We start from the raw sequence: 18,497 nt of genomic DNA, 5'->3' as shown, positions 1-18,497 counted from the left end.
CTTCCACTGCTTGTTTAAAGTGGTGAATCAATCAACCTCATGAATTATATTTGGTAAATGCCCTTGGTATAGGGTTTAGAGAATCGGCTATACACTCACAACTCTTGACTATCATGAGAAGAGCTCTCAAAACCAAGGGAGTGCTAAATTTCACCAAAAACAACATATTTGCTAGGTGAATTCCATTTTTACACAAGGTACAAAAATCTCCACGCAACGAGTCTGATATTTTTCTTGTAGAGAGCGAGTTCTTGAACAACATCTATGGTTTTTGTAGACCCAAAAGTTCTCTTAAACATAGAATTAAGTACACTAACTGCATTTTTTACATTTTGCTAACCTATAATCAAAGTTTCTATGGTACATCTATCATCACTTTTACAAATGCTTCCACTTTACACACTTCTCTTGTTTACTGTCATGTTCAAGCATAGAAAGTATCAAAAAATGTCTCTTTAAGATAATCTGGAACACACATATGAAGTACAAAAACTACACGAATAAAAAACTAGCTTCCACAATGTGGCCCCGTTGTATGGTATATAAACCTATAAAGTTGGTGCCAATTTGAAATTATATGCTTATATTTGGACCTAAGCTTTCCATAAATGAGCCATAGCTTGCAATACATAGGCTTTTCAATTTTTAGAAGCATAAGAAAACACCTTTATAACTAATGCTAGCTACCTTAGAGATTATTCAGGTGATCTAATACCAAGTTCATGAAAATTGGCCAAAAATAGCACACACTTTTGGGATCAAATTAGGCTTAAAAATATTATCAAACCCAACTTTGGAGGTGGAGTGAGTAGCCCAAAAAAATTTCAAGGTTTCTTTAGGCCTAAGCTAGCTTTGTTGATATAGAGCACTTTAGAACCTGCTTGACATCTCAAGCAATAATTCTAGAGGAGACAAAAGTGTCCAAAGACATAAACGTATTCTTGTGTTAATTAAGTTTTGATGGCTTGCATGACACAAGGTATAGGTTTGCGATGTATTGATTATGGGCTTCCATGTAAAAAGAATGATCCTATGGACTTGAGTGTGTTGTACGGTCTTCTATGGTCTCAAATGAACTCTTTAAGTTCTGTTTGATCTCCATAGCTTGGTTCGGGCATGGAGCGGTTGTTTTTTTTTTGGTTTATTTAATACATCCACTCACCCTCTTTGGGTGTGTTTAGCTAAAAAAAAAAAGTTTTGATGACCATCCTGCATAGGTTAGCAATTTTGGCCATCACTTGCAAGGCAAATCAATAAAACAAGGTGAAGACTCATGAGAACCATCCAAAATAGGGGAATCCTTTAATGTTTCATATAAGTCCATTAAATATTAGAAAAGTATTTGGGGGCATTGATTTGATAGAAAAGCAAAAATATAAGAGCTATATGTCTATATCTATGCTCCTCTAATGTTTGCATTAGCAGGCAAGTCGGCAAAATTGCATAGCTGTATTCTTTGAGTTCTCTAGGCCGCTGTGGTGATTGCTGAAAATTTCTCAAAGGAAGGAGGAGGAGCTGAAACCTAGATGGGAGGGTGCCGTGGCAATGACATGGGGGAGGTCAAAGAAAGTGACCTTGATGGAGAGGTAGAAAGAGGTAATGTGTGCAGTTGCAGTGCCAATGTACCACCGACATCTACGAGGGTGTCGATGAGGGTAAAGTCAGGGTAATGGGAGAGGAGGTCTGAGAGGGACAATATGGTATTCAAGGACATGCAATCATGGAAGAGGGAGGCAAAGGCGGGGTTGGAGTGGGCATAGTCCCAAAAGGGGAGCGAGTGGGCATGGGGGAAGGGTTTGTAGGCCAAGGAAGAGGAAGGGAGCGAGGTGGAGCTAGGGGAGGAGCACATGGGGGTTGGTGAAGAGCATGAGGAGGGGCCGAAGGGAGGGATCTTGGGGGAGGAGCCATTTGGAGAGGGGGGTGTGGAGGTGGAGGGTGAGGGTGGTTTCACAGTGGGATGCCTGGAAGACGCTGTGGGTGGCCAAACAACACAAAATGCGGTCAAGGTGGTGGACGGATAGGGGGTAGCACATGCTAGTGGCATTCTGGTTTGCAACCTTTTTGCTATTTTCTCTACTGAGAGGCTACTTGGTTCCACATGCAAAAGCTCTCAAATGCCTAGCTTCAATATTTACCAAAAGTGTCTAAAGGAACCATTGAAAAAGGAGAACATTGAAAATCTATTGGTTTTTAGAGAATTTTTAGGGGTTTTTACATTAAAATCCTCCAAATTTAGTTGGTTTCCTTAAAAGAAATCCTCAAAACTAACTGAAAATTTTTAAAATTTGTCCTTAAAGAAATAACTAAAGGCCGATTTTTGGTGAATGCTGCCTGGCTTGCACGCTGCCCTGAGCAACATGGGCAACCTCGATGCATAGATCAACTCCCACGCTTTGACACATGTCTCCTCCTCGTCCTCGTCCTTATATTAAATTCAATCCCATCTCCATTTTTTGCAGCACTGTGAATTGCAAACCATGCAACTCTTGTAATGGAAATGGCCTATGAACTTTGAGAATAACAGAATTAAGAGAATTAGAGTGAGCATTTTTGTGAGATTACTTTGAGAACTTGGAGGGTGAACTTAATTGATGGTAGCAACATAAACATAGTACTTAATAAACTTGGCATAAAATTCTTTTGCAAGAGAGAGAGAGTATTAGAGAACATGACAATAGATGAGGACTGGATTTAGTTGGAGCCGGTCCCCCCTCCAAAAGGCGTTTGTATTATAGATTCTCCCATCAAAAGAGACTTTGTTACAATACAATATTTGTGTTCCTTGTGACCTTGGTGATGCTATGAAGATGGAAAGCTTCATGCATCACGAGATTAACATAAAATTTGCAAAAACATTAACTATCTCAAGCCTCAGTCCCAAGGCCTCAAACACCTTCGAAGGTGGAGAGAGCTAGCGGGGAATGAGGGTAGGGAAGAGGAAGAAGAAACATTCCATAGGAGAAAGAAATAGTTCCTCACTTATCATCACTCTTATTGCTTAGCATAGCATAAGAGCATAATAATGAAGATGAAGAAGATGAAAAGCTTAAGCATTGAAGCATGGCTCTTGGTTGGATTTGCATTCCATAGCCAAGAGTGTTGGTGTAGGCTCTCCACTTCTCAACAAACTTGGAGAAGGAGATGGAGAACTTGCATTTTGGACTCCACACAATGAGAGAATGTGTGTGTGTATAGGAGAGTATATCCCCACTCTCATGCTTGGTCTACACCTCTCTCTCTCTCTTGTATTATTTTAATATTTTAATATTTTATTATTTTATTTGGACATGTGTTCTCTTTTTCCTCTTTGAGAGAAATAACTTAATTATTTATTTTTATGTATCTAAATTCTCATTGGACTCCTTTAAAACCTAACCAATAGCATTCAAGCACATCATGAGGACCACATGTGGAGGATCATTTGAACATATGTCTTTTATGCTTATTAAGTCATTTGGTTGAATTGAATACTTCAAGGAGTCAATCAAGCACGCATGTGTCTTTTATGATTCTTAAGTCATTTGTTTTGAATTGAATACTTCAAAACTTAGTCAATCAAGCATGGACTTCCACGCCTCTTGAGAACTTATCTTTGAATTTAACATTTCAAAAACCTTAGTCATTTAATCATAAAAATCACCTCAAGCTTTGGGCAAGGTTTCCACAACCACTTTAAGCGTCTTAGCACCTCATGCTTGGGTAGGTTCCCACCTCGAGGTTAGCCCTAGCTTGCATATGGTCAAATGACTTTTTAACACTAACTTTTGGAGGTCTTTAATGAAGCTAACCCTAAGGTCTTTTAAGCTCCATTAGGTAGCATTACTCTTTGACATACCATCTCTCATTTGGACCGTTACCATTGGCCCCATGTTGAGATAGATCCATAAGAACATGTCTATATTCTAACCCTTGTTCCCGTCTATTATCCCACATTAAATAATCAGTTTAATATGAGAAAATCATTTAGGTTGGTTAGATATAGATTTTATGACAACACTCCTCTTTCTCCACTATCTATATGATCTTGATTTTGGGTGTGTGTTTGATTTAGCTCAAATGCTCTAGATCAAAGAGTGTAAGTGCGTTTCTGCCACCAATGGTCTAATCTCTCTCTCTCTCTCTCTCTCTCTCTCTCTCTCTCTCATGCTTCCCTTCCCTCTTATACACAAAAAGACACCTCCTCTCCTCCATCCAAATTGCATTCAAATTGTTCTCCTTTGTCCTCGATTCATCAATATACCACCTCTAAGAGAGTTCCCCCATAGGCCCCTTAAAAGTGCTATTGGAGGGCTCTTCAAGTAGGTATCTATTGCCCCATACTCTCTGTATTTCACAAAGGGTCCATTATCACACCATAGCTAGTACTGATTGCTACTTTTTTGATGGGGGTATCCCAACCACCCCACAGTATAGTTGCACCATCCAAATCAGGTATAGCAAGAGATCAGCTGGCTTCGAGTGAGACCTCATTGCACAAAATTCTCGAGCACAGAAAAATTGGATGTAAATTAAAACTAAAGGTTGTAGGAGTTGGTTGAAAATACGTAGCTATAGAGCCAAATTGTGTGTGTGTGTGTGTGTGTGTGTGAGAGAGAGAGAGAGAGAGAGAGAGAGAGAGAGAGAGAGAGAGAGAGAGAGATGAAAGGAAAAGAACAGAGATGATCATTGCAAGCGGTTGAAGAATAAAGAAATGCATGCCTTTGTGTGTGTGTGTGTGTGTGTGTGTGAGAGAGAGAGAGAGAGAGAGAGAGAGAGAGAGAGAGAGAGAGAGAGAGAGAGAGAGACGTGGGATGAAAGGAAAAGAACAGAGATGATCATTGCAGGCGGTTGAAGAATAAAGAAATGCATGCCTTTAGTAATCGGCTCGGGTGGGAGATATGGGGCGCACATAGTTTACTTCTTGGGCCCTCCAATTGATAAAGGGCCCCCTATTGCAAGTCCGTTTAAAGGGTCTTTGGGGGAGCCCTCTAACCTTATCTCCCCACTTCCCACCTTTGACCCAAATGCAAGATTCTTCTTTGGCTTCTATGGAAAACACATTCACATTGCTCAAACAACAAGGTGTGACAAGTCACAATGGCCTACATAAAAGAGGATGAGAAAGAGAGTATGTGACCCACTACTCCATGTCCCTCTTGAGAGAGAGAGAGAGAGAGAGAGAGAGAGTTAGTTTTTGGTATGTTCAAAAAGGCTGTAGAGAATAGGAGATTAAAGAGCCCATTCATAAGAGTTTGATCCCATGATTTAAAGCATTGACTCATTGCTATTTTCTTTAATATTTTAGTTTTTGAAAGAGTTTTCATTTAAAGCCCCCATAAAGATATATTTCAATAAATTGTTTTATTATTTCTTGTGCTTATTAAATCTACATTTTCATGAAAGCGTTAAAATATTCTTTTCTTGTAGTTTGTTGATGGATCTTAATTTTTTGTTTTTATTTTAAGTCCTTTTCATTTTATTGTTTTAAAATGTCCCGGTGTGAACTTTCACTTTCTTGTTTAGGTGAGGCCCTTTGTAACATATAAGTCATTTGTAATTGTGTGTGGATAATGAACAGATACCACGTGCCTAGATCTTGACACCTATCGAAAGCACCCCCCACATCACCTTCCATAGAGAAACTTCATGAACTGAGGCCACTTTGGATTCCAAATGTTCTTCGTGACCTCAATCCATCGAGCTTCCGACCATTGTAGCTTCCACTGTTTGTTCAAGGGGCCGAACCAATCGGGCTCGTGCAATAACACTTGGTAAATGTCCTTGGTTTGTGGTTTAAAAAAAGGGCAATTCTTAGGCCGTTTCCAAGCTTTCCACTCAAAAGTAGAATCCCAAATTGGCATCAAAATATTGCCTAGGCATTCTACAACTCTGCTGACAAGTAGCTTCTCAATTCCATTGAGTTGAAACTGGGTAGTCAGCTGGTCAGAGGATTTCCAAAATTTGTTGTTTCCATCCCACAAGTTGACTACGGAGTCCGTTAATGTTCATCCTTCTTGCAATTTCTCTCCAATAAGAGTTCAAGATTACAGCAACAACATTACAAAGCCAAGAGGACCAATGTGAGATGGAGTTTTGGAAGTATCTCATTAATTCACCCCATTCTAGTAAAATGCAGCATTGTGGATTCCAAATGTTCTTCGTGACCTCAATCCATCGAGCCTTCGACCATTGTTTCTTCCATTGCTTGTTCAAAGGGGCAAACCTTGGGGGGATTCACTCTATGTACAAAATGGGATGCCACCTGCGAGCAAACAACTTTGATAAAAACCCTATATACGACTCATATTAAAGAATATGACCCCCCTTTCTATGCTTAGACAATAATCAATGCAAAAAACTATCATACCCCTATCTTACATATAATATATAGGTCTCACATGATCTAACTGAGTAAAACTATTCAAAGAGTGTGTAGCATAGTGATCGGAAATGTATGGTTATAAAGTTGTGTTAGGTTTTTTGTCTAAATTTGCATCGATACAAGCTCTTTATAGCTTTCATCCCTCAACAAATGAACTATAATCACAAAAAAAGCAATTGATACAAAGCAGTGTTAGTTCTTGCTTTTGGGAAGCCATGACTTTGAAACACAAAAACTTCCTTTCATTTTCCCCTCCCCCCCCCATAAATATGATACCCCCTCCCTTATTTTTAAGCTTGGAAGATAAATTATTGGGGGCCTGCCCCTAACTTATACGCTTATGTAACTTGTAGAAAAACCCCCCTCCCCTGCACTTACGTGGTGCGGTAAGTTTTCCATGGTGAATCCCCCGGGGGGCAAACCAATCAGCCTCATGAATTAACTCTTCGTAAATACTCTTGGTATGAAGTTTAAAAATTTTCTACTCATAGGCTATTTCCAGGCTTTCCACTCAAAAGTAGATTCACAGATCGACATCAGAATATTGTCCAGGCCTTCTACAACTCTATTGATGATTATCTTCTCAATGCCATTGAGTTGAAACTAGGACACCTAGTCAGAGGATATCCAACACTTGTTATTTCCATCCTAGAAGTGGATCAACCTCTGGAGTTCTTTATTGTTCATCCTTCTTGTAGTTTTTGTCTGATAAGGGTTTAAGATAACACCAATAGCTTTAGACAGCCAAGGGGACCAATGTGATGCATGGTTTTTAGGACCCCTTCTGAAGATGCAATAAGGCACAGTCAGTTGTTGGGGAGATGAGGATACTCTAGTCCAAGGGATCTCGAAAGAGAAGAAAAATCTACTTCACAAGCACCAAAGAGTAAAAAGTGCCATGGACAGAAGATACGTGGGAACGAGCTCTTATGCATGCCTACAACCTATATCTTACAGAATAGCCCATTCTAGGTGTGAATTTCTAGTGAAATTTACACGAGGATGTTCGTGTGGACTCACAGCACAGCATACTCCGTTTTCACTTTTTTACCCACAGTAAATATTTTTTACCTACAGTAAATATTTTTCACCTACATGGTAAATACAAATCACTTTTTACTTTAGTAACTTTTTTTACCCATGGTAAATATTTTTTACTGCACCATAAGTATTTGGTAGGTAACAGTTCACTGTTACTAGAAGCAGTGATTGGGCATCAACAATGCAGTTACAGGAGGAGAAAAGGAGAAAATCTTATGGTAAAGGTGAGTCAACAGGGATAAAGACTTTTGAGTTGAAAAGAGACATGCTGATTTTTTCAAAGAACACATGTCAAAAGAAGCCATGGTTGAGGATTTTTTGAGAATTTGATATTCAGGAGGACCCAGCAGGTCCCCCCCTGACATGTGCAGAACCTCCAGTTTCAACAACCACCTACCTGCTCTTAAATGCTGGTCAAGGCCTTATCCCCATGTGTCACAATCAGAAAAATTAGCATTTACCCTCCCCTCTCACATCACTCTAGAGAATATCTTGATGGTGACATATCAGGTGACCTCAATCTGTTGACCACCCTAAGCAAAAAGTAACCCCAATCAGTGGATTTAAGCATGTTTATCCCTAATCCTAAACCCTCTCAAAAACCTATATAAGGAGGCCTTCTCTCACTCAAAACCAACACTTCACCCACTTCACCAAGAAACGAAGCTATGACGACATTGCTCACAACGAGGAGCTATGGATGGAGCTCTACTCTCTCTCCCTCTCTCTCTCTCCCTCTAGTATGCTACATTACTAGCCCTAAAACCTAAATAAGGAGTCTTCTCTCATGCTCCATGGCCACCATCCTCGCTATCATTCTCTAAGGTATTGATGTGTTGCTAGTAGGATCATACCTACTTGCTGGGTTGATTGTTTTTTTGACAAGGGATTATGCCATCCTTGGCTTGCTTCTCTATATCCTTGTTATGTATGATCAGATGCCATTGTATTGTTAAGCTGATGTCTTGTGTATATTTATGCTACATAAGGTCCCTAAGCTTCGTTTCTATGTGTTTTGCCATATGTTTTGATGCCATCATAATGCCAGAAGTTTCACTTGCCTATGTGCACTATGTGTGAGGTCCCTAAACCTCTTAATTTAGGGTGGTGCCCCCTTTGTTTTGTTCTTTGCTTGTTTGCATGAGGCGTGGTTTGTGGAGTGTGCACGAGTACAGAGGCCACCCGATTGCACTGCTCTTTTTCCCGCTATCATTTTGGTGCCCCCACTGAGGAGGGCTACACAGACCTTCAGTCCACAAGCAATGAAGATGTGCAATCTACAACATGGACGAATGGCGTGAGGAGTTTGCAAATTGGAGAACAGAAGAGGAGGAGGCTTTAGAGGCCTTAAAAGCTTTCATCGAGGTCTTGTTACCAGGTTGCAGTGTCATTGAAATTCAAGAAGTAAGTTCTTCTACATGCCTTGTTCGTGATCGTCGCCAACGAAGGAGAGTGAGAAGAAGAGCTTGATATACCTCTCCTCTCAACCTATGAGTGCTCCAGAAACCTCCAACACACACGAACTTGAAATATTCTACATCAACATACACGAAGGTACTGTGACACACATTAAGGGAAGAGAAAGCATCACCAGACCTCTCTTTCCTGAGGAGCCGACTAAGAGGAGGAAGATCACCTCTACACCTAAGTGGCCCAAGGCCGCAGTGCGTGCTCAAGCGTAAGGTAACATTTGGCTTAATCTCATTAATAAGGGATTACATGACCACTACAGGCAAGAAAAAGGCTAGTGAGCAACCAACTTCAACCTCCAACTTGCAACCACGACTCTCACCCCTAAATCCTCCTGAAGCAAAGAGGCGAAGGCTTGCCTACAAGATTGCCGCCCGTCTGCGAGTGCTCCCAGTGCACTTTGTGAATCCAGACACCACCAATCCCAAGCCAACCTCCTGTCCGCGTGAAGATCACTTTGGATATTGTCCAAAGTGCTTTGGAGACCTGGTGAAAAGCCTCCCTGCCCTACCTTTGCTGCTAATTTTCAAGAAGTTATCTCAATCTAAGGAAACTATCTTAGTTGATGATGTGCTGCACATTAATGGTGTCACTTTCATTCGTCATGCTGATTATGGTAATAGCATCCAATTGTTGCTTGCTAAAAGGCTCAGCATTGTACAAAGTGTTGCCATCACGCCTTACGTCTTCACAGATGCATCAGGAAGAGTTGAAGTGATCCGAGGTGCTGACATTCTGTGGCTGATCAGGCTCATTGGTCCCAAGGTGGTGCAACTAAGCTAGGCTCTTGTGTGTAAGTATGGATGCCAATAATGAGAATGATGATCCCCGCATGTTTCCTTTCCATTTTGTGCGTCATATCTGTGTGAATATTTGTATTGATAGAAAAATCTTTTATCAGCAAAGAATAGCCCTGTTGTTTGGAGCCGAGAGACTTGGGGAAATCTTGTGCTCTCCTCATCCTGTCATTCTACCCTTACTAGACTATTACCATTCCTTTGATGTGTGGATCTTCATCCTATTTTGAGCTAAGTTGTGCTAAAGCTCCAAATTGTAATTACCATACTCTATTTTAAAATAAATTGGAGCTGTTTGTGTAATTGTTTACTCTCTCACTTATGGCCTTCCCTAATTTTTATGGTAAGCCTGGGGAGGTTGCTCCAGACTTTTTGGATAATTTGGAAATGGCCTTTCTGGTATCAGGAAGGGATGACGAAGCTACTAAGTTAAGGGCCTTTCCCTTGGTCTTGAGGGACGGTGCAAAATTATGGTATCAAACTTTGGCACCTGAAGAAAGAAGAGACTGGGAGTCCTTAAAGATGGCCTTCATCGAAGAATTTCGCCGCCATGAGCCTCCAGAGGAGATATGGAGACAACTCTTAGAGCTACGCCAAACATCACCCAATGACTATAGAAGCTATGAAGGAAAGTTTTCCAACCTGTGGGAGAAATGGTGTGCATCACTAGGTGAAGGAGAAAGGGTGCCAGAATGCCTAAAGAAGGACTGTTTCCTGGCAGGTCTTTACCCCATCCTTCGAGAAAAGGTAAAAGGTAAATTCCCAGATACCTTTGATAAAGCTATGACTTATGCAAGGGAGAAGGATAGGAAGTTAAAATTCGAAGCTCAACTACAAGGGGGAATGGAGCCTCCACTGCTAGCTCAACCTACGGCAAGGGTAGTAGCAGGGACAGGAGCAACAGACCAAGAGTCATCTCAACAATAATTACTTCAACAAATCACCAATCAACTAGAGAGCCTGTCCATCAATCTGGTTCAAGGTGTCACAAGGGCTCCCCAGCCAGGAAATGAACGAAATAGACAAGAAGGACAAAGGCAAGCACGTGAGTACATTTGCTACAACTGTGAGAGGTAGGTCACGGCATGTATTATTGCCCCCATCCACGACGCTATCAAGGAAATGGTAATCAAAGACGGCCTCCTCGCCAGCAAGTCACTCCTCCTCGAGCTAGGCCACTAAATGGATAAAATGCACACGTGGCTCCACCAAACCAAATATTGAGACCCCCTCCGTCACCACCACAAGCACAAGCAGAGATCCCTCCACTACCATCGGGAGGGGAGGACAGGGCTGTCTCTGTCATAAGTCTTGACAATGGTAAGGATAAAGGGAAAGAAAAAATGGAGGAAGCTGTTGCCATGCCAATAAAGAGAGTTAGGAGACAAAGAACTGATGAAATGGAAGCTTCAGAGCCGGATAAAGGGAACGAGGGTTCCTCCCAAGTGATAGGAGACAAGAAAAGGAAGAGTAGGTCAAGGAGGCACATAGGAGTAGAAGACTTTCCACTTGGGGTAGGATCCATACCTTACGACCTGGTAGCAGATGTGAGTAAGCAAGGACCAAAGATTTCATGGCAGCAACTCCTCCACCTTTCCCCAAAGATGCGTAGAACCTGGTCTAAGATGGTCAGCACCAGGAGGGCTAAGGCAAAGTCAGTTGGGTCTATTAGTGCAAGAGGCATGAAGGATATCGTGCCAGTCATTGATGCAGAGATTAAGAGTCAGCGAGTCTCCAATGTGTACGTAGATGGTGGAGCCGAGATTTGTGTTATGAAAGAGAAATTAATGCACAGGTTGGGTTTGGAAGTAAACGAGCAAACTTCCTTACAAGCTAAGATGGCAAATAATGTAAGGGTGGCTTGTGTGGGAAAGGTTAATGGAGTGAAGGTTTCAACTTTTGGTGTGGCAATCTCAATTGATGCTTATGTGATCCCAACTAAGGGGGAGGGCTATCCGCTAATCCTTGGAAGACCTTGGCTTATGGCTATGAAAGCTAGGCAAGATTGGGAGACAGGTTCCCTTGAGTTGCGGCCAAATCATAAGGTAGGTGGCAAGCAACAAAAAATTGTGTATGACATGAAGCAGGGTAGACAACAAGACCTAGAGATGGAGACTTCTATGGATGAATGGAGCACAAGCAGCTGCTCTTCATCTAAGGATGAGTCATCTGAGGAGGATGCTAGCACTTTGGAAGTCATGGGTATAATACTGCGAAACCCAGAAGGAGAAGGTGGTCAAGACTCTCTAAACAAGGAAGAAGCCACAGGCTTAGAGGAGATGCTAGCTAAGGACCTACTAGAAGAAGAGAGAGAACCCTATTTGCAGGTACTAAAGAAGCATGCTGGCCTCTTTATAACTGATTACGAGCACATTAAAGGAGTGACGGTAACCCAACACCATATCCAATTAAAGGAAGGTGCCAAATCAGTGGTGCAAAGGCTAAGGAGATTAGGGCTAGTGCAACAAGATGCACTCTTAAAAGAAGTAAAAAGATTACTCAAGGCAGGATTTATCTACCCAGTGGAAGATTCTGAGTGGGTGTCTCCAGTTGTGGTAGCACCAAAGAAAAATGGGAAGTGGAGGGTATGTGTGGATTACAAGCCTCTAAACGCAGCCACAAAAAGGGACCATTTTCCTTTGCCTTTTCAAGATGAAATACTAAATGAAGTGGCTGGTCATGAAAGGTACACAGTGTGTGATGGGTACTCAGGCTACTTCCAAATTAGAATTGCAGATGAAGACCAAAGAAAGACTACCTTCATAACACCTTGGGGGTGTTTTGCTTATAGAGTTATGCCTTTTGGTTTAACTAATGCCCCAGCTACTTTCCAGAGGTTTATGAACTTGGTGTTTCAACCTTACTTTGGTAAGTCCATACGAGTCTTCATTGATGATTTTTGCATTTACAGCTCTAGGGAAGTACATCTGTCCAAGGTTGATGAAGGTTTCACCCGTCTGGCCCAATTGGGTGGGCAATTGAATAAAGACAAGTGCCACATAGGTGAGAGCAAGGTCACTCTACTAGGCCATGTTGTGTCTCAAGATGGTATTGAGGCTGACCCTGAAAAGGTAAAGACATTGTTAGCTTTACCTACTTCTTCAAACGTGAAGCAACTAGTCTCCTTCATTCAAAAGGTTCGCTACATGGGACGATTCATACATCTCCTTTCTCAGGCAATCTATCCTTTGCAGCAACTCACTAAACACACTACATTGACATGGAGTGAGGAGGGTGAAAGGTGCTTTCAAGAAGTTAAAACCATTTTGAGCTCATTGCCTGTCGTCCTACAACCCACATGGGGAGAATTATTCTATGTAAATCCTAGTGTAGGTCCAGAAGCTCTAGGAGCTGTCTTGATGCAAAAAGACCCAAAGACATCTCTCATAAGACCAGTCTACTTCTCTAGTAGAGTGATGACAGCTGCTGAAAAGGGTTTCAGTGAAACTGAGCAATTGGTGCTAGCTCTTAAGTTTGCAGTGGAGAAGTTTCGGGCTTACTTACTTCCGAGACAATTTGTGGTGATCACAATTGAGGAGGTTTTTCCATATGCCCTACAACACATGGAATTGTCTCAAAGAATAGCAAAGTGGGTGGTGCAGCTTCAAGAGTTTGACTACACACTACAAGTAGAGGATTCCACCCGTGCTTGTTTGGCAGATGTCCTCACACAAAGGTGTTATGAGAAGGCCAAGAAAGAGGCACCTAGTAAGGTACCGCCTATCCCGGAGCCTGAAGTTCTACTGGGAGCACACAGTCTGTATTTTGATGGGGCTTACAAGAGGACCAAAGACAAGGCATCAGCAGGCATAGTAATATTAGGTCCAGAGAAGGAGAAGATCTTTGCAAAAGGGTTTCATCTAAAAGAGGTTCATTCTAACAATGAGGCAGAGTACCATGCCCTTGTTTTAGGGTTGCAATGTTGTCTTTCTCAGGGCATCACAAAGCTAAATGTTTTTGGTGACTCCATGTTGATTGTTAAGCAAATGGTTGGTGTATGGGCCTATAAAAATGACAAATTGTCTGTTAAGATGAGGGAAGCAAAGGCCTTGTTGAAGGGTTTTAAAGAAGTTCGAGTGCACTTTGTACCTAGAGATCAAAATCGAGAAGCAGATGCCTTAGCAGGTGAAGAACTACAAACTCTCATAGTAGGTGCCATCCTTGTGAAAAGTCCTTTATACCAGGGAAAGGAGGAGCTGCATGATTTACTTTACTTTCTTGAGCATTGTGAAGCACCCTCTGGTATGAGTAAAAGTGAACGTAGGTGGTTGGCAAAAAAGGCTACCAGCTATAGCTTAGTGAATGAGGACTTGTATTGTAGAGGGAAAGATGCTGTCTTAAGGAGAGTTCCTGCATCCCAAGAGATAAAGGATATTTTGTTTAGTTGTCATGAAGGTGTGTGTGGTGGCCACTTTGCACAAGAGATTACTAGCAGAAAGATTTTACAAGCAGGGTTCACGTGGCCAAGCGTCCATCGAGATGTACAACATTGGTGCCGCACATGTGAGGTTTGCCAAAAAGCTGGACCAAGGCGTCTTACCCATGAAAATCAGCATCCAATCAAAACCTATGGGCCATTTGAAAAATGGGGGATAGATGAAATAGGGCCACTACCTTGCACTCAATCAGGGAAGGAATACATCATTATGGGGGTGGAGTACATGACCAGATGGGCAGAAGCTCGTCCCACAAAGCGCATCACAGCCAAGGACGTGAGTGATTTCATTTTTGAATGCATTTGTTGCCGTTTTGGCACACCTTTGGAGATTCTCTCGGATAGGGGACCGGGATTTCGAGCTGATTTAGTCGGGCAATTGATGAGCAAGTTAAAAATCAAGCGCAGGAACTCTACACCATACTACCCTCAGTGCAATGGTCTTGTGGAAAAGGTAAATGGTCTTATATGTAAAATCATCACTAAGCAAGTGCATTTACATCCTAAGGCATGGGACAAACACCTAGATGAAGCACTTTGGGCCTACAAAACATCCTTTAAAACATCCTTGGGGTATACACCTTTTCACTTGGTTTACGGGCAAGAGGCACTATTGCCTATAGAAGTGGAGCTAGCGAGCCTCCGAGTTCTAAAAGCACATCTAGAGAATAGTCAAGAGAAGCAGGTGGAAGGAAGAATCATTGATTTGGAGAGGTTAGGGCTAGATCGAGAGTCAGCAGTGAAGTACTATGCAGCCCAGGCAGAGAAGAAACGAAAGAAGTTCAATCGCAACCTTGTCAAGAAAGGTATCAAGGAAGGTTCTTTAGTGCTCAGATACGACAATCGCTTTGATCGTAGGAAGGATGGTAAGTTCTTGCTTAAGTGGGAAGGCCCTTTTGTAGTGATACAGAGGTTCTCAAATGGTAGTTACCAACTAGGTGACCTAGATGGTAAGGTACATCAAACCCCGGTAAATGGTTGGCGATTGAAGGCCTACCAATGTCGTCTTTCACAGCCATATGCTGGTGAAATCAATGCTAAGGATGGTTCAGAGGAGAGCTCATCATATTCGAGCTCCAACTAAGGTAACAATCATGTACATAGTCGTTTCAAAAAAAAAAAAAAAAAAAGAAAAAAAAGAGAAGAAAAAAAGAAAAAAAGAGAATGCTACCAGTGAAAGCGGATATTGACAATGGATGGGGTATGGCTTTCAAGGGTCTAGGAGACCAGTTGTTAGTCATGGATGGATACAATTATTCATAAGAAAGAACTAAACAGGGTGCATCAGCCAAGAAAGCAGTAACATGGCAAATTCAATTGGTACCAGGTGGGTAAGTATTCAAGAGAACCCTATTGTAGCACAACCTACAGCTAGAGGCATCAAATACCTCTAGCTTAAGGGGGAGGGCTATATGATGCATGGTTTTTAGGACCCCTTCTGAAGATGCAATAAAGGCACAGTTAGTTGTTGGGGAGATGAGGATACTCTAGTCCAAGGGATCTCGAAAGAGAAGAAAAATCTACTTCACAAGCACCAAAGAGTAAAAAGTGCCATGGACAGAAGATACGTGGGAACGAGCTCTTATGCATGCCTACAACCTATATCTTACAGAATAGCCCATTCTAGGTGTGAATTTCTAGTGAAATTTACACGAGGATGTTCGTGTGGACTCACAGCACAGCATACTCCGTTTTCACTTTTTTACCGACAGTAAATATTTTTTACCACAGTAAATATTTTTCACCTACATGGTAAATACAAATCACTTTTTTACCTACAGTAACTTTTTTACCCATGGTAAATATTTTTTACTGCACCATAAGTATTTGGTAGGTAACAGTTCACTATTACTAGAAGCAGTGATTGGGCATCAACAATGCAGTTACAGGAGGAGAAAAGGGAAAAATCTTATGGTAAAGGTGAGTCAACAGGGATAAAGACTTTTGAGTTGAAAAGAGACATGCTGATTTTTTCAAAGAACACATGTCAAAAGAAGCCATGGTTGAGGATTTTTTGAGAATTTGATATTCAGGAGGACCCAGCAGGTCCCCCCCTGACATGTGCAGAACCTCCACTTTCAACAGCCACCTACCTGCTCTTAAATGCTGGTCAAGGCCTTATCCCCATGTGTCACAATCAGAAAAATTAGCATTTACCCTCCCCTCTCACATCACTCTAGAGAATATCTTGATGGTGACATATCAGGTGACCTCAATCTGTTGACCACCCTAAGCAAAAAGTAACCCCAATCAGTGGATTTAAGCGTGTTTATCCCTAATCCTAAACCCTCTCAGAAACCTATATAAGGAGGCCTTCTCTCACTCAAAACCAACACTTCACCCACTTCACCAAGCAACGAAGCTATGACGACATTGCTCACAACGAGGAGCTATGGATGGAGCTCTACTCTCTCTCCCTCTCCCTCTCTCCCTCTAGTATGCTACATTACTAGCCCTAAAACCTAAATAAGGAGTCTTCTCTCATGCTCCATGGCCACCATCCTCGCCATCATTCTCTAAGGTATTGATGTGTTGCTAGTAGGATCATACCTACTTGCTGGGTTGATTGTTTTTTTGACAAGGGATTATGCCATCCTTGGCTTGCTTCTCTATATCCTTGTTATGTATGATCAGATGCCGTTGTATTGTTAAGCTGATGTCTTGTGTATATATATGCTACATAAGGTCCCTAAGCTTCGTTTCTATGTGTTTTTCCATATGTTTTGATGCCATCATAATGCCAGAAGTCTCACTTGCCTATGTGCACTATGTGTGAGGTCCCTAAACCTCTTAATTTAGGGTGGTGCCCCCTTTGTTTTGTTCTTTGCTTGTTTGCATGAGGCGTGGTTTGTGGAGTGTGCACGAGTATAGAGGCCACCCGATTGCACTGCTCTTTTTCCCGCTGTCACAATGCAAGGTTCAGTTCTGGAAGTATCTGGTTAATTTTCCCCATTCCAATACCCTTGTTTCTCTATTGCACTTTTGAACCAGCTGTCTAGTGATGCCCCCCATTCTTAGGCTATACCACCTAGGGACTATTAGTTTGTTGTGCACCTTGATTCCTTTCCACTGACCACCTTTAGAGAAATTTTTTTACTTTTCTATCATACCCTTGGTCATGATTGCCCAAGATTTGTCTTGTTTTGCGATTGAGACTACAAACTTGGCACACAAATCCTAAAGATGAACAACTGGGTTGAAAATTCCGAGGTCACCTTAGACCAACGGTCTAGCGATACCTTCCCACTCTGCCCATTGCCACGACAATGAGGCTTTAGTGTTGTTCCTCCATAGGAATCTTATAACAGGTTTCAAAAACTCCTTCTAGTTACATTTGGCTATTTTTACGAGCGGACTGGTGAAGGAATATAAGGAAGAATGAATGAGTTATAAAATTCACTCCCAAGGGGGTGCCAGAGAGATCACTCTAGATTTCTCAATACTACACTTTGACCTAGAAGCCATATCAAATGTCTGCACAATCTCTAGGGCCTTCCTGAGAAGCCGAGGGCAGGCTTTCAAAAATAGGAAGGAGTTGTCTGCAAACATCTTGACTAGGAGGTGGTCGTTCCTGGGCAAAGTTAAACCTTGAATTTCCCCCCATGTAGCAAAAGCTTGGAGCATTGTTATTAGAGGATGCACCCCAATGGCAAACATAACAGGGTCAGGGGGAATCCTTCTTGATAGATCTTTTTCTTTAAAGGAGCTCAAATTCTATCATTAAATAAGAGCTCAGATTGACTGCCTACACCCAAAGTGTGTATAAGTCAACAAAGGCGAGGCCCAAAGCCCAATGATTTCATGACCTCTTCAATGAAGGACCACATAATCCTATCATATATATGCCTTGTCTAGGTCAAGCTAAAGTAAAATTCACTTTTGCTTTGTGAAGGTTGCATACTCATTGCCAGCCATTGTTGTCAAGATATTGTCATATATTGACCTTCCTTTGATAAACATGTGCTGAATGAGGGGAAATGGCTTTATCTAGGAGGGGGGAAATTCTAAGAGTGACTGCCTTGTCAATTATTTTGTATGCCACAAAAATCATAGTTATGGGATGCTAGTGCTTAAGATGCGAGCAACAAACCTGTGTTGAGATGGGCTTGATAAGCCCTCTTTTCACACTAGGATCCAACAACCCCATGACAAAAGCATGGTTATCCATACACGTGAGTGGGAACTTGAGGTCATCCTAGAGCTCCCTAGAGAATTTAGTGGTTAGACCATCCCTTCCAGGGGACTTCTCCTTCCCAAGAGCTTGTAACGCAAGCAAGCATTCATCTTCAGAAAATGCCATCTCAAGATGATTGGCTTCAGGTTGGGGGACTTTCCTATTGACACTCTTGAGCAAGATTGCCTTGGCTTCATCCAGTTCTTGAGAGCGAGTCTC

General features: G+C 41.9%; 1 pseudogene; it reads right to left on the bottom strand.

The window, feature by feature from the left end:
- Nucleotides 1-1,496: 1,496 nt before the first annotated feature.
- On the bottom strand, nt 1,497-18,272 carry LOC147442817 (caffeic acid 3-O-methyltransferase-like; annotated as a pseudogene).
- Between the last annotated feature and the right edge of the window lie 225 nt (nt 18,273-18,497).

Source organism: Adiantum capillus-veneris, chromosome 14 (genome assembly GCF_014529385.1).
Source record: "Adiantum capillus-veneris isolate H3 chromosome 14, ASM1452938v2, whole genome shotgun sequence".
NCBI classification, from domain to species: domain Eukaryota; kingdom Viridiplantae; phylum Streptophyta; class Polypodiopsida; order Polypodiales; family Pteridaceae; genus Adiantum; species Adiantum capillus-veneris.
Note: the sequence above shows the minus strand (reverse complement) of the source record. Positions and strands in the feature narration are given on the sequence as shown.